The 14,705-nt window shown below is 44.5% G+C and overlaps 1 protein-coding gene across 6 annotated transcripts in view; it reads right to left on the bottom strand.

Moving 5' to 3' along the window:
• Positions 1 to 14,705, bottom strand: part of dgkb (diacylglycerol kinase, beta) — a 1,110,826-nt gene that overhangs the window by 431,405 nt on the left and 664,716 nt on the right. The window lies entirely within an intron of this gene.

Here is a 14,705-nt window from a genome sequence, read left to right as displayed (position 1 = left end):
GATGCTGCAGCCAGCAGCAGGAGTGAACCCAGATGATGATGGTATCCACATACATAATCCTCTTTCTCACATCCCACATTCTCCTCAACCCACATTCTCTTCTGATTTACAAGCTGGCAATGGTGTAAACATGCACCATTTATTTTCCCCCACCTCCATGCATGAGACCCTTATCCTTTTTTATTTTAGATGTCCAAGAGGTGCAACTTGGTCAGGCAGTGAAGGAAAAACAAGAGAGTGATGATGAAGATATAGCATTGTCACTTGATTTCACACTTGCAGCCATCATCTCAGATACTGATATTGCATTTATCATAGAGGAAAGATTAGAGATGGGATTGGAATATGGTGAGACACCAGGCACAAATGAGCTGCAGCCAGGGCAGGGGGCAAGGATAGCACAGGTGCCAGCTCACCAATGGGCAAGGTTACACATGGGTTCCAGGGAAGAGGTGGTCCCAGATGAGGACTTCGATGGTGCAGCCTACAGAAGAAAGCTTTTGGATATGCACAAATAAATGCTTGGCGCATTGGAAAGGCTGTGATAACGGTCAGGGAGTATGGAGGAGTACAGCATGAATTTGGTACAGGGATATGAGAAGAGCTTGAAGCCCATCCTTTCCGGCGTGAAAGTAGTGGCCAACTCTGTTCACACACTTGTGGACCCAACCATTATGCAGCATCTGATGGTCAATGTCTCAGCATCCATTGCAACACTAGGACAGGTGGTGGTGTAGTGCTATTGGAATTAAAAGCTAGTATAATGATGGCCATGAAACCATTGTCAATTGTTGTAAAAATCCATCTGATTCACTAATGTCCTTTAGGAAAGGAAATCTACTGTCCTTACCCGGTCTGGCCCGCATGTAACTCCAGACCCACAGCAATGTGGTTGACTCTTAAATGCCCTCTGAAATGGCCTAGCAAGCCATTCAATTGTATCAAACCACTACCAAGTCAAGAAGGTTGAAACCAAACGGACCACCCAGCATCGACCCAGTCAGCGGAAATGACAGCAAACCCAGCCCTGTCGACCCTGCAAAGTCCTCCCGACTAACATCTGGGGGCTTGGGCCGAAGTTGAGAGAACTGTCCCACAGACTAGTTAAGCAACAGCCTGATATAGTCATACTCACGGAATCATGCCTTACAGACAATGTCCCAGACACCGCCATCAAAATCCCTGGGTAGTCCTGTCCCACCAGCAGGACAGACCCAGCAGAGGTGGCGGCTAAGTGGTATACAGTCGGGAAGGAGTTGCCCTGGGAGTCCTCAACATCGACTCCGGACCCCACAAAGTCTCATGGTATCAGGTTAAACGTGGGCAAGGAAACCTCCTGCTGATTACCACCTACTGCCCCGTTCCCCTCAGCCAATGAGTCAGTACTCCTCCATGTTGAACACCACTTGGAGGAAGCATTGAGGGTAGCAAGGGCACAGAATGTATTCTGGGTGGGGGACTTCAATGTCCATCACCAAGAGTAACTCGGTAGCACCACTACTGACCAAGCTGGCCGAGTCCTAAAGGACATAGCTGCTAGACTCGGTCTGTGGCAGGTGGTGAGGGAACCAACAAGAGGGAAAAATATACTTGACCTCATCCTCACCAATCTGCCTGTCACAGATGCATCTGTCCATGACAGTATTGGTAGGAGTGACCACTGCACAGTCCTTGTGACGATCAAGTCCAGTCTTCACAGTGAGAGTACCCTCCATCGTGCTGTGTGGCACCATGACCGTGCTAAATGGGATAGATTTCAAACAGATCTAGCAATGCAATTCTGGGCATCCATGATGTGCTGTGGGCCATCAGCAGCAGCAGAATTGTATTCAACTACAATCTGTAACCTCATGGCCCGGCATATCCCCCACTCTACCATTATCATCAAGCTGGGGATCAACCCTGGTTCAATGAAGAGTGCAGGAGGGCATGCCAGGAGCAGCACCAGTCATACCTCAAAAATGAGGTGAGAACCTAGTGAAGCTACAACCCAGGACTACTTGCATGCCAAACTGTGTAAGCAGCATGCAGTAGACAGAACCCACAACCAATGGATCAGATCCATGCTCTGAAGTCCTGCCACATCCAGTCATGAACGGTGGTGGACAGTTAAACAACTGACAGGAGGAGTTGGCTCCACAAATATCCCCATCCTCAATGATGGGGGAGCCCAACACATTAGTGCAGAAGTTAAGGCTCAAGCATTTTGCAACAATCTTCAGCCAGAAGTGCTGAGTGGATGATCCATCTCGGCCTCCTCCTGAGGACCCCAACATCACAGATGCCAGTCTTCAGCCAATTCGATTCACTCCGCGTGATATCAAGAAACGACTGAAGGCACTGGATACAGCAAAGGCTATGGGCCCTGACGACAGTCCGGCAATAGTAGTCAAGACATGTGCTCCAGAACTAGCCGCACCCCTAGCCAAGCTGTTCCAGTACAGCTACAACACTGTCATCGACCCGGCAATGTGGAAAGTTGCCCATGTATGTCTTGTACATAAAAAGCAGGACAAATCCAAGCCGTGAAATTACTGCCCCATCAGTCTACTCTCAATGATCAGTAAAGTGATGGAAAGTGTCATCATTGACAGTGCTATCAAGCGGCACTTGCTTAGCAATAACCTACTCAGTGACTTTCAGTTTGGGTTCCGCCAGGGCCACTCAGCTCCTGACATCATTACAGCCTTGGTCCAAACATGGACAAAAGAGCTGAACTGAAGAGGTGAGGTGAGAGTTACTGCCCTTGACATTAAAGCAACATTTGACTGAGTATGGCATTAAGGAGCTCTAGCAAAACTGGAGTCAATAGGAATTAGGGGGAAAACTCTCTGCTGGTTGGAGTCGTACCTAGCACTAAGGAGGATGGTTGTGGTTGTTGGAGGGCAATCATCTCAGCTCCAGGATATCACTGCAGGAATTCCTCAGGGTAGTGTCCTAGGCCCACCATCTTCAGCTGCTTCAACAATGACCTTCCTTCAATCATAAGGTCAGAAGTGGGGATGTTTGCTGATGATTGCACAATGTTCAGCACCATTCGTGACTCCTCAGATACTGAAGCAGTCTGTGTAGAAATGCAGCAAGACCTGGACAACATTCAGGCTTGGGCTGATCGTGGCAAGTAACATTCATGCCACACAAGTGCCAGGCAATGACCATCTCTAAGAAGAGCGAATCTAACCATCTCCCCTTGACAATCAAGGCATTACCATCACTGAACCCCCCACTATCAACATCCTGGGTGGTTACCATTGACCAGAAACTAAACTGGAGTAGCCATATAACTACCGTGGCTACAAGAGAAGGTCAGAGGCTAGGAATCCTGTGGCGAGTAACTCACCTCCTGACTTACCCAAAGCCTGTCCACCATCTACAAGGCACAAGTCAGGAGTGTGATGGAATACTCTCCACTTGCCTGGATGGGTGCAGCTCCAACACCACTCAAGAAGCTCAACACCATCCAGGACAGAGCAGCCCACTAGACTGGCATCCCATCCACCATCTTCAACATTCAGTCCCTTCACCACTGACACACAGTGGAAGCAGTTTGTACCATCTACAAGATGCACAGCAGCAACGTACCAAGGCTCCTTCAACAGCACCTTCCAAACAGGCAATCTCTACCATCTAGAAGGACAACGGCAGTAGTTGCATGGGAACACCACCACCTGCAAGTACCCCTCCAGGTGAGCCACCATCCTGACTTGCAACTATATCACTGTTCCTTCACTGTCGCTGGATCAAAATCCTGGAACTCCCTTCCTTACAGCACTGTTGGTGTACTTAGCCCACATGGACTGCAGCAGTTCAAGATGGCAGCTCACCACCACCTTCTCAAGGGAAATTAGGGATAGGCAATAAATGCTGGCCTTGTCAGTGTCACCCATATCCCACGAACAAATAAAAAAAAGGAGCAGTAAGCCAACATCAGCTTGCTGCCAAGCAGGCTCAGATTCCTGCTACCATGACTGTGGATTACAAAGTGAAAAGGAACTTGCAAGATGGCACAGCACTCCTGTAATCCATCCTTGAACATATTTCTAAGACTGCTCAGGCATATTCTAGGGGAGTAGCAGTGCCTCATAAGCACACAAGAAAGAGGAGCAGTAGTAGGCTTTTCAGCCCCTCGAGCCCGCTCCACCATTTAATAAGATCATGCCTGATCTGATTGTGGCCGCTTTCCTGCCTGCACCCCATAACCCTTGACTCCCTTGTAGATCAAAAATCTGTCTAACTCAGCCTTGATATATTCAATGACCAGCCTCCACTGCTCTATGGGGTAGAGAATTCCAAACATTAACAACCCTCTGAAAGAAGTAATTCCTCCTCATCTCCGTCTAAAAAGGGAGACCCCTTATTTTGAAACTGTGTCCCCTAGTTCCAGATTCCCCAATGAGGGGAAACATCATTTCCGCATCTGCCCTGTCAAGCCCTTATATGTTTCAATTAGATGATCTCTTATTTTTCTAAACTCCAATGAGTATAGGACCAACCTGCTCAACCTTTCCTCATAAGACAACCCTTCATCCCAGGAATCAGCCTAGTGACTCTTCTCTGAACTGCTTCCAATGCAAGTATATCCCTCCTTAAGTAAGGAGAACAAAACTCTCGGTGTGGTCTCACCAATGCCGTGTACTGTTGCAGCACGACTTTCCGACTTTTATATTCCAGCCCCCTTTGCAATAAATGCCAACATCTATTTGCTTTCCTAATTACTTGCTGTACCTGCTTGCTAACTTTCTGTGATTCATGTACAAGGACACCCAGATCCTTCTGTACTGCAGCATTCTGCAGTCTTTCTCCATGTAAATAATATTCTGCTTTTCTATTCTTCCTGCCAAAGTGGACAACCTCACATTTTCCCACATTATACTCCATCTGCCAAATTTTTGCCCACTCACGTAACCTATCTATAATTCTTTGCAGCCACTTTGTGTCCTCCTCACAACTTGCTTTCCTATCTATTTTTTATCATCCACAAATTTGGCTATTATACATTTGGTCCCTTCACCCCTTTATCCAAGTCATTAATATAGATCATAAATAATTGAGGCCCAGCACTGATCCTTGTGGCACTCCACTAGTTGCAGTTTGCCAACCTGAAAAATGCCCTATTTATCCCAACTCTCTGTTTCTTGTACGTTAGCTAATCCTCTATCCATGCTAATTTATTGCCCCCAACACCATGAGCTCTTATCTTGTACAGTAACATTTTATGTTGCACTTTATCAAATGCCTTTTGCAAATCCAAATACACTACATCTTCTGGTTCCCCTTTATCCACTCTGCTTGTTACATCCTCAAAGAACTCTAATAAATTTGTCAAACACAATTTCCTTTTCATAAAGCCATGTTGACTCTGCATAATTGCATTATGATTTTCTAAATGTCCTGCTATTAATTCCTTAATAATGGATGCTTGCGTTTTCCCTTGACAATGAAAGTAGCATCAAGTTCTGCTCGACTGAGTGATGCGAGACAGAGTGCTTCACTGGGGAATTTAGTAAGTGTGGGAATTCAGTACAGTGAGGGAGGAGGCGCTGTTTTGCTTTTTTACAGAACAAGGACTGATCCAAGAGAGGGAGCAAGACACAGAGAGAGCTAAGAGTTGAAGCTCAGAGGCATTAATTAGGTGAACAGGTAGGTGATTGGTTGGTGAGTTTTAAGTTTTTTTTTTCTAAACTGGGGCAGTAGTTCAAACTGGTACTGGGGAGATATAAGTATTGTATTAATTTGTAGCTTAACTGCTTAAACTACTCAATATAAGTACACATTATCAGTGATATTTCTAAACTTCAAATCTAATTAGTTAGATAAAACACAATAGAGATGGCAGGGCAGGTGTAGCATGTGGGAGCTGGTAGACACCATTGTGATCCACAGCAACCACATCGGCAGTAAGTGTCTGCAGCTCGAGGAACTTCGACTCAGTGTTGATGCTGGAGTCTGAGCTTCAGACACTGCGATGCATCAGGGAGGGGGAAAGTTACCTGGGCACTTTGTTCCAAGAGGCAGTCACATCCCTTAGGCTAGGTACTTTAGATTTGGTCTATTCTCAAGGACAGGAGTGTGTGATTACAAGTGAGGCAGGTATGGGGATCCAGAAGGTAGCAATCGAGGAGCCACAGCCCTTGCACTTATTGAACAGTTTCAAGGTTCTTGCAACTTGTGCAGATGAGAGCAAGGACTGCAGGGAGGATGAGCAAAGTGACCACAGCACCATGGTGCAGGGGGCCAGTCAAATGGTGGGAGTAAAAAGGAATGTGGTAGTAGCAGGGAACAGTATAGTTAGGGAGACAGATACTGTTCTTTGCAGCCGAGAGCATGTGTCCGGAAGGCTGTGTTGCCTGCTTGGTGCCAGGGTTAAGGAGATCTTCTCGGGGCTGGACAGGAACTTGGAGGGGAACTTGGAGTGGGAAGGGAAGGATCCAGTTGTCATGGTCCATGTGAGTACCAACGATATAGGTAGGACTAAGAAAGAAGTTCTGCTGAGGGAATATGAGCAGCTAGGGGCTAAATTAAAAAGCAGATCTACAAAAGTAATAATCTCTGGATTACTGCCGGAGCCAACCGAAAATTGGCATATGGTAATAAGACCAGAGAGTTGAATGCATGGCTCACAGATTGGTGCGGCCAAAATGGGTTTCGATTCATAGGGCACTGGCACCAATACTGGAGAAAGAAGGAGTTGGGTTACTAGGCTTGGAGAAAGATCAATATAGAAGCAGTGGCAGATATTTAAGGGGATATTTCAGAATACTCAGAATAAGTATATTCCTACTATAAAGAAAAATTCTAAAGGGAGAACCCACAATCCATGGTTAACTAAAGAAGTTAAGGAAAGCATCAAACTTAAGGAAAAGGCATATAATTGCACAAAGATGAGTGGTAGTTCAGATGATTGGTCATAATATAAAGAATGGCAGAGAATGACCAAAAGGTTAATCAGGAGAAAGAAATTAGAGTAGGAATGGAAGCTGGCTAGAAAGGTAAACATGGATAGCGAGAGTTTCTACAAGTATTTAAAAAGGAAAAGAGTAAATAAAGTGAGTGTTGGTCATTTAGAGAGTGAGAATGGGGAGCCACTAGTAGATAATAAGAAAATGGCGGATGCAATGAACAAATATTTTGCTCCTGTCTTCACTATAGAGGATACAAAAAACATTCCAGTAATAGCTGTAAATCAGGAGGTGGAAGAAAGAGAGGAACTTGGTGAAATTAAAAACACCAGGGAAGCGGTACTGACCAAACTGATGGAGCTGTGGGCTGATAAGTCCCCAGGTCCTGATGGACTTCATCCTGGGGTCTTAAAAGAGGTGGCTAATGAAGTAGTAGATGCGTTGGTGTTAATTTTTCAAAATTTGCTCGATTCTGGAAAGGTTCCATCAGACTGGAAAGTAGCAAATATAACCCCTCTATTCAAGGGGGCAGGGCAGAAACCAGGTTACTTTAAGCCAATTAGCTTGACGTCTGTCGTGGGGAAGGTGTTAGAATCAATCATTAAGGAGGTTGTAGCTGGGCACTTCGAAAAACTCAACGTAATCGGGAATAGTCAGCATGGTTTTGTGAAAGGGAAATCATGTTTAACCAATTTGTTGGAGTTCTTTGAAGGAGTGACATGTGCTGTGGATAAAGGGGAGCCCATTGACATACTGCACTTGGATTTCCAGAAGGCATTTGACAAAGTGCCACATAAAAGGTTATTGCACAAAGTAGGAGCTCATGGTGTAGGGGGTAATATATTAGCACGAATAAAAGATTAGCTGGCTGGTAGAAAACAGAGAGTATGAATAAATGGGTCCTTTTCTGATTGGCAGGATGTGACGAGTGGAGTCCCGCAGGATCTGTGCTGGGCCTCAACTTTTTATAATTTCTATCAATGACTTAGATGAGGGGAGTGATGGCATGGGCGGCACAGTGGCGCAGTGGTTAGCACCGCAGCCTCACAGCTCCAGGGACCCGGGTTCGATTCTGGGACTGCCTGTGCGGAGTTTGCAAGTTCTCCCTGTGACCGCGTGGGTTTTCGCTGGGTGCTCTGGTTTCCTCCCACAGCCAAAGACTTGCAGGTTGGTAGGTAAATTGGCCATTGTAAATTGCCCCTAGTGTAGGTAGGTGGTAGGGAATATGGGATTACTGCAGGGTTAGTATAAATGGGTGGTTGTTGGTCGGCACAGACTTGGTGGGCCGAAGGGCCTGTTTCAGTGCTGTATCTCTAAATAAAATAAATAAATAAAATAAATGGTAGCTAAATTTGCAGATGACACAAAGATAGGTAGGAAAGTATGTTGTGAAGAGGACATAGGAGGTTGCAGACCAATTTAGCTAGGTTGAGTGAGTGGGCAAAAATCTGACAAATGGAGTATAATGTGGGAAAATGTGAAGTTGTTCACTTTGGCAGGAAGAATAAAAAAGCAGAGTATTACTTAAATGGAGAACGACTGCAGAATTCCGAAGTGCAGAGGAATCTAGGTGTTCTAGCGAAGGAGTCACAAAAAGTTAGCATACAGGTACAGCAGGATATAAAGAAGGCTAATGGAATGCTATCCTTTACTACAAGAGGAATTGAAAATAAAAGTTATACAGGGCATTGGTAAGACCACATCTCGAATACTGTGTGCAGTTTTGGTCTCCTTAATTAAGGAAGGATGCAAATGCGTTGGATACAGTTCAGAGGAGGTTTGTTTGATTGATACCGGGAATGAGCAGGTTGTCTTATGAGGAAAGGTTGGACAGACTGGGCTTGTTTCCACTGGAGTTTAGAAGAGTGAGGGGAGACTTGATTGAAGCTTATAAGATCCTGAACGGTCTCGACAAGGTGGATGTGGAGAGGATAGTACCTCTTGTGGGTGAGTCCAGAACTTGGGGGCACTGTTTTAAAATTAGGGGTCGCCCTTTTAGGACAGAGATGAGGAGAATTTTTTTTCTCTCAGAGGTTTGTGCGATTTTGGAACTCTCTGCCTCAGAAGATGGTGGCGGCGCGGTCATTGAATATTCTTAAGGCGGAGGTAGATAAATTCTTGTTAGGCAAGGGAATCAAAGATTACCGAGCGCAGATGGGAGCGTGGAATTCGAAACACAAACAGATCAGCCATGATCTTACTGAATGACGGAACAGGCCTACTTCTGCTCCTAATTCTTATGTTCGTATGAGCTGCAGCATTGGGACGCTCTTCACCCAAACTGCACTGGAACGAATGTCCTGGGGAATTGTATAACTAGGGCTGTAGAGAGGGCTTTAAACCAAATATTGAGGGGGTGGGTTCAGGTGAGGAGAACTTTAGAAGGTTAATGTGAAAGGACAAGGCAATAGTGCAGGGTAGCAATAAGGGTAATGATAACCAGAATGCGGCTCGAAGGGACACAGGATACAAACATAAGGGTGCACCTGCAAATAAGGTCAGAGTAGGGAAAAATGATAAAAAAGACAAAATTAAAGTCTTTTTATCTGGATGCATGCAGCATTCATAAAAAGATGGATGAACTGATCGCCCAAATAGAAATAAAATGGTATGATATGTTAGCCATTACAGAGACATGGTTGCAAGGTGACCAAGGCTGGGAACTAAATATTCAGCGGTATTTCACATTTTGGAAGGATAGAAAGAAAGAGAAAGGAGGTGGGGTAGCTCTGTTAATAAAGAATGAGACCAGTACATCAGTGAGAAATGATCTTGGCTCAGAAGATCAAGATGTAAAATCAGTTTGGGTGGAGATAAGAAATAGCAAATGAAATGAATAGCAAATAGACCTGTGGCATGCTCCTCCTGTACTATGTGGGAAATCGTCCCTGGTGACCATGTGTGCAGGAAGTATGTCCAGCTGCAGCTACTGGCTGACCACATTGCGCAGCTGGAGCTGTGGGTGGATTCACTGTGGAGCATCCGCGATGCTGAGGACGTCGCGGATAGCACGTTTAGCGAGGTGGTCACACCGCAAGTAATGGCTGCACAAGCAGAAAAGAGATGGGAGACCACCAGGTGGAGTAGTGGGCACAGGTAGGTAGTGCAGGAGTCCCCTGTGGCATCCCCCTCTCAAACAGATATATCACTTTGAATACTGTTGTGGTGGGGGGAGGATGGCCTCCCAGGGGAAAGCAGCAAAAGCCAAGTTCATGGCACCATGGATGGCTCTTCTGCAGAGGAGGGGGGAGCGGAAAAAGACTGCGAGAGCCATAGTGATCGGAGATTCAATTGTAAGGAGAACAGATAGGTGTTTCTGTGGCCACAAACGAGACTCCAGGATGGTATATTGCCTCCCTGGTCCTAGGGTCAAGGATGTCTTGGAGCGGCTGCACAACATTCTGAAGGGGGAGGGTGAACAGCCAGTGGTTGTGGTACATGTCAGTATCAATGAGAAAGGTAGAAAAAGGGATGATGTCCTGCAAGATGAATTTAAGGAGTTAGGAGCTAAATTAAAAAGCAGGACCTCAAAGGTAGTAATCTCAGGATTATTTCCTGTGCCACGTATTAGTGAGTGTAGGAACCGGAGAATAGACTAGATGAATGCATGGCTAGAGAAATGGTGCAGACGGGAGGCATTTAGTTTCCTGGGACATAGGGACCGGTTCTGGGGAAGGTGAGACCTGTATAATCGGGACGAGTTACACCTTGGAGGACCTGAACCGATGTCCTCGCAGGGGAGTTTGCTAGTGCTGCTGGGGAGGATTTAAACTAGAATGGCAGGGGGATGGGAACATGAGTGGGGAGACTAAGGAAGAGGAAACAAGGATAGAAATGAAAGACAGGAAACAAAAAGGCAAAAGTGGAAGGCATAGAAATCAAGGGCAAGAAACAAATAGGGCCATAATGCAAAATAATGCTAAGATTACTAAGAATGTTAAAAAGACAAGCCTAAAGGTATTGTGTCTCAATGCGCGGTGTATTTGCAATAAGGTAGGTGAATTAATCATGCAAATAGATGTAAATGGATACGATACAGTTGCGATTACGGAGACATGGCTGCAGGGTGACCAAGGATGGGAACTCAACTTCCAGGGGTATTCAATATTTAGGAAGGACAGTCAAAAAGGGAAAGGAGGTGGAGTAGCGTTGTTAGCAAAAGAGGAAATCAATACAATAGTGAGGAAGGATATTAGCTCAGAGAATCCTGATGTGGAATCTGTATGGGTGGAGCTAAGAAACACCAAGGGGCAGAAAACGTTGGTGGGTGTTGTATATAAACCCTCAAACAGCAGTGGTGACATACAGGATGGCATTAAATAGGAAATTAGAGACGGATGCAATAAGGGTACAACAGTAATTATGGGTGATTTTAATCTACATATAGATTGGGCAAACCAAATTAGCAATAATACTGTAGAGGAGGAATTCCTGGAGTGCATACATGATGGTTTTTTGGACCAATACGTTGAGGAACCAACTAGAGAACAGGCCAGACTAGACTTCCCTTGGGGAAGAGTGATCATAACATGATAGAACTCTCCATTAAAATGGACAGTGAGAGAGTTGATTCCGAGATTAGGGTCCTGAATCTAAATAAAAGAAACTATGAAAGTATGAGGCACAAGTTGGCTATGATAGATGGAGGAACATTACTTAAAGGGTTGACAGTGGCTAGCATTTAAAGAGTGCATGGATGAATTACAATTGTTCATTCCTGTCTGGCGCAAAAATAAAACAGGAAGGGTGGCTCAACCGTGGCTTACAAAAGAAATTAGGGATTGTATTAGATCCAAGGAGAAGAAATATAAAATGGCCAGAACAAGCAGCAAAGCTCAGGATTGGGAGCAGTTTAGAATTCAGCAAAGGAGGACAAAGGGACTGATTAAGAAGGGGAAAATAGCGTATGACAGTAAGCTTGCAGAGAACATAAAAACTGACTATAAAAGCATCTATAGAAATGTGAAGTGAAAAAGATTAGTGAAAACAAATGTGGGTCCCTTACAGTCAAAAACGGGGGAGTTCATAATGGGGAACAAAGAAATGGCAGACCAATTAAATACATATTTTGGTTCTGTCTTCACAAAGGAGGACACAAATTACCCCCCAGAAATGTTGGGGAACATAGTCAGGAGGAACTGTATGAAATCAGTATTAGTAGGGAAATGGTGTTAGGGAAATTGACGCGATTGAAGGCCGATAATCCCCAGAGCCTAGTAATCTACATCCCAGAGTACTTACGGAAGTAGCCCTAGAAATTGTGGATGCATTGTTGGTCATTTTTCAAAATTCTATAGACTCTGGAACAGTTCCAACAGATTGGAAGGTAGGTAATGTAACCCCACTATTTAAAAAAGGAGGTAGAGAGAAAACAGGGAATTATAGACTGGTTAGTCTGATATCAGTAGTGGTGAAAATGCTGGAGTCCAGTATAAAAGGTGTATTAGCAGAGCACTTGGAAAACAGTGACAGGATTGGACAAAGTCAACATGGATTTACGAAAGGGAAATCATGCTTGACAAATCTACTGAAATGTTTTGAGCATGTAACTAGTAGAATAGATAAGGGACAGCCAGTGGATGTGGTGTATTTGGACTTTCAGAAGGTTTTTGATAAGGTCCCACATAAAAGGTTAGCATGCAAAATTAGATGAGGGAATTAAATGTAATAAATATAAGTTTGCAGATGACATAAAGCTGGGTGGCAGTGTGAGTAGTGAGGTGGATGTAGAGAGCTCCAGTGTGATTTGGACAGGTTGAGTGAGTAGGCAAATATATGGCAGATGCAGTATAATTTGGATAAAAATGAGGTTATCCACTTTGGTAGCAAAAACAGGAAGGCAGATTATTGTCTGAACAGTGATAGATTAGGAAAGGGGAAGGTGCAGCGAGACGTGGGTGTCCTTGTGCACCAGTCGCTGAAAGTAAGCATGCAGGTGCAGCAGGCAGTTAAGAAGGCAAATGGTGTTTTGGCCTTCATAGCGAGAAGATTTGAGCACCGGAGCAGGGATGTCTTGCTGCAATTATACAAGGCCTTGTTGAAATCACACCTTGAGTATTGTGTGCAGTTTTGGTCTCCCTATCTGAGGAAGGATGTTTTTGCTATGGAGGGAGTGCAGCGAAGGCTCACCAGACTGATTCCTGGGATGGCAGGACTGACATATGAAGAGAGATTGGCTCGATTAGGATTGTATTGGATAGAGTTTAGAAGAGTGAGAGGGGATCTCATAGAAACCTACAAAATTCTAACAGGACTGGGCAGACTGGATGCAGGAAGGATGTTCCTGATGGCGGGGGAGTCCAGGCCCAGGGGTCACAGTCTAAGGATAAGGAGTAAGCATTTAGGACTGAGATAAGGAGAGATTGCTTTCCCCAGAGTGTGGTGAACCTGTGGAATTCTTTACCTCGGAAAGCAGTTGAGGCCACATCATTAAATATATTCAAAAAAGAGTTAGATATAGTTCTTAGGGCTAAAGGGCTCAAGGGATATGGGGAGAAAGCGGGAACAGGGTACTGAGTTTGGATGATCAGCCATGATCGTATTGAATGGCGGAGCAGACTTGAAGGGCCGAATGGCCTACTCCTGTTCCTATTTTACTATGTTTCTATGAAAGAAGTCACTGGTGGGAGTAAGTTTATAGGTCCCCTAACAGTAGCTACACTGTAGGACAGAATATAAATCAAAAAATAATGGGGGTTTGTAGTCAAGGTACTGCAATAGTCGTAGACTATTTTAATCTTCATATAGATTGGACGAATCAAATTGGCAAAGGTAGCCTGGAGGATGAGTTCATAAAAGTGTATTAGGGACAGTTTCTTAGAACAATACATTCTGGAACCAACCTGAGAGCAGGCTATTTTAGACCTGGTAATGTCTAATGAGACAGGATTAATAAATGACCTCATAGCAAAGGATCCTCTAGGCAAGAGTGATCATAACTTGATAGAATTTCACCTTCAGTTTGAGGGTGAGAAGTTTGGGTCTGAATCTAATGGCTTAAACTTAGATAAAGGCATAACTAACGGGTATGAAGACAGAGTTCGCTAAAGTAGACTGGGAAAATGAGTTAAAAGGTAAGACAGTAGAGAAGCAGTGGCAGACATTTAAGTCGATATTTCTTAACTCTCAACAAAGATATATTTCTTTGAGAAAGAAAGACCCTACAAGAAGTATGCACCATCTGTGGCTAAATAAGGAAGTTGAGGATGATGTCAAATTGAAAGGAAAGGTATACAATGTTGGAATGATTAGTTGTAGGCCTGAAGATTGGAAGATTTTGGAAGCTAGCAGAGGATGACTAAAAAAAATGAAGAGAGAGGAATTAGAATATGAGAGTAAACTAGCAAGAAATATAAAAACAGTCTTCATGGAGCATGAACCTGCTGTCCTCTCTCAGAAAGACACCATTCATCCTCCCACCACTGCCACTCTGCCAGTGCCCTTGCTGTTACCTGTTAAACAGCCAGCCTTAGACTGCTCCCGCCCCATGCCGGAAAGGTGCGGTTCGCAGCTGAGCTTCCTACTCAAGGTCATCATCCAAAGTAACCTGCTGTCTCTTTCACTGAAAGTCAGAAGCCTTGCACCAGCCATTTTTTAGCTACTGGAGTAGCACTGCATAGGAGTACTGTGAAAGGGAAAGGCACACAGAAGACAAGCACAAAGGACATGTACAAGAGTGATTCGTTGACTTTTGTATGCAATATGGCATGAGTTCATTCATAAATTTGGTGTGAAATGTTTATTTTGTGGTGGCTTATATTTTTGCATTGTTGTCAAGCAAACACTGTGATGGTCAATGACAGAGGA

This window comes from Heterodontus francisci, chromosome 2 (genome assembly GCF_036365525.1).
Source record: "Heterodontus francisci isolate sHetFra1 chromosome 2, sHetFra1.hap1, whole genome shotgun sequence".
NCBI lineage: Eukaryota > Metazoa > Chordata > Chondrichthyes > Heterodontiformes > Heterodontidae > Heterodontus > Heterodontus francisci.
Note: the sequence above shows the minus strand (reverse complement) of the source record. Positions and strands in the feature narration are given on the sequence as shown.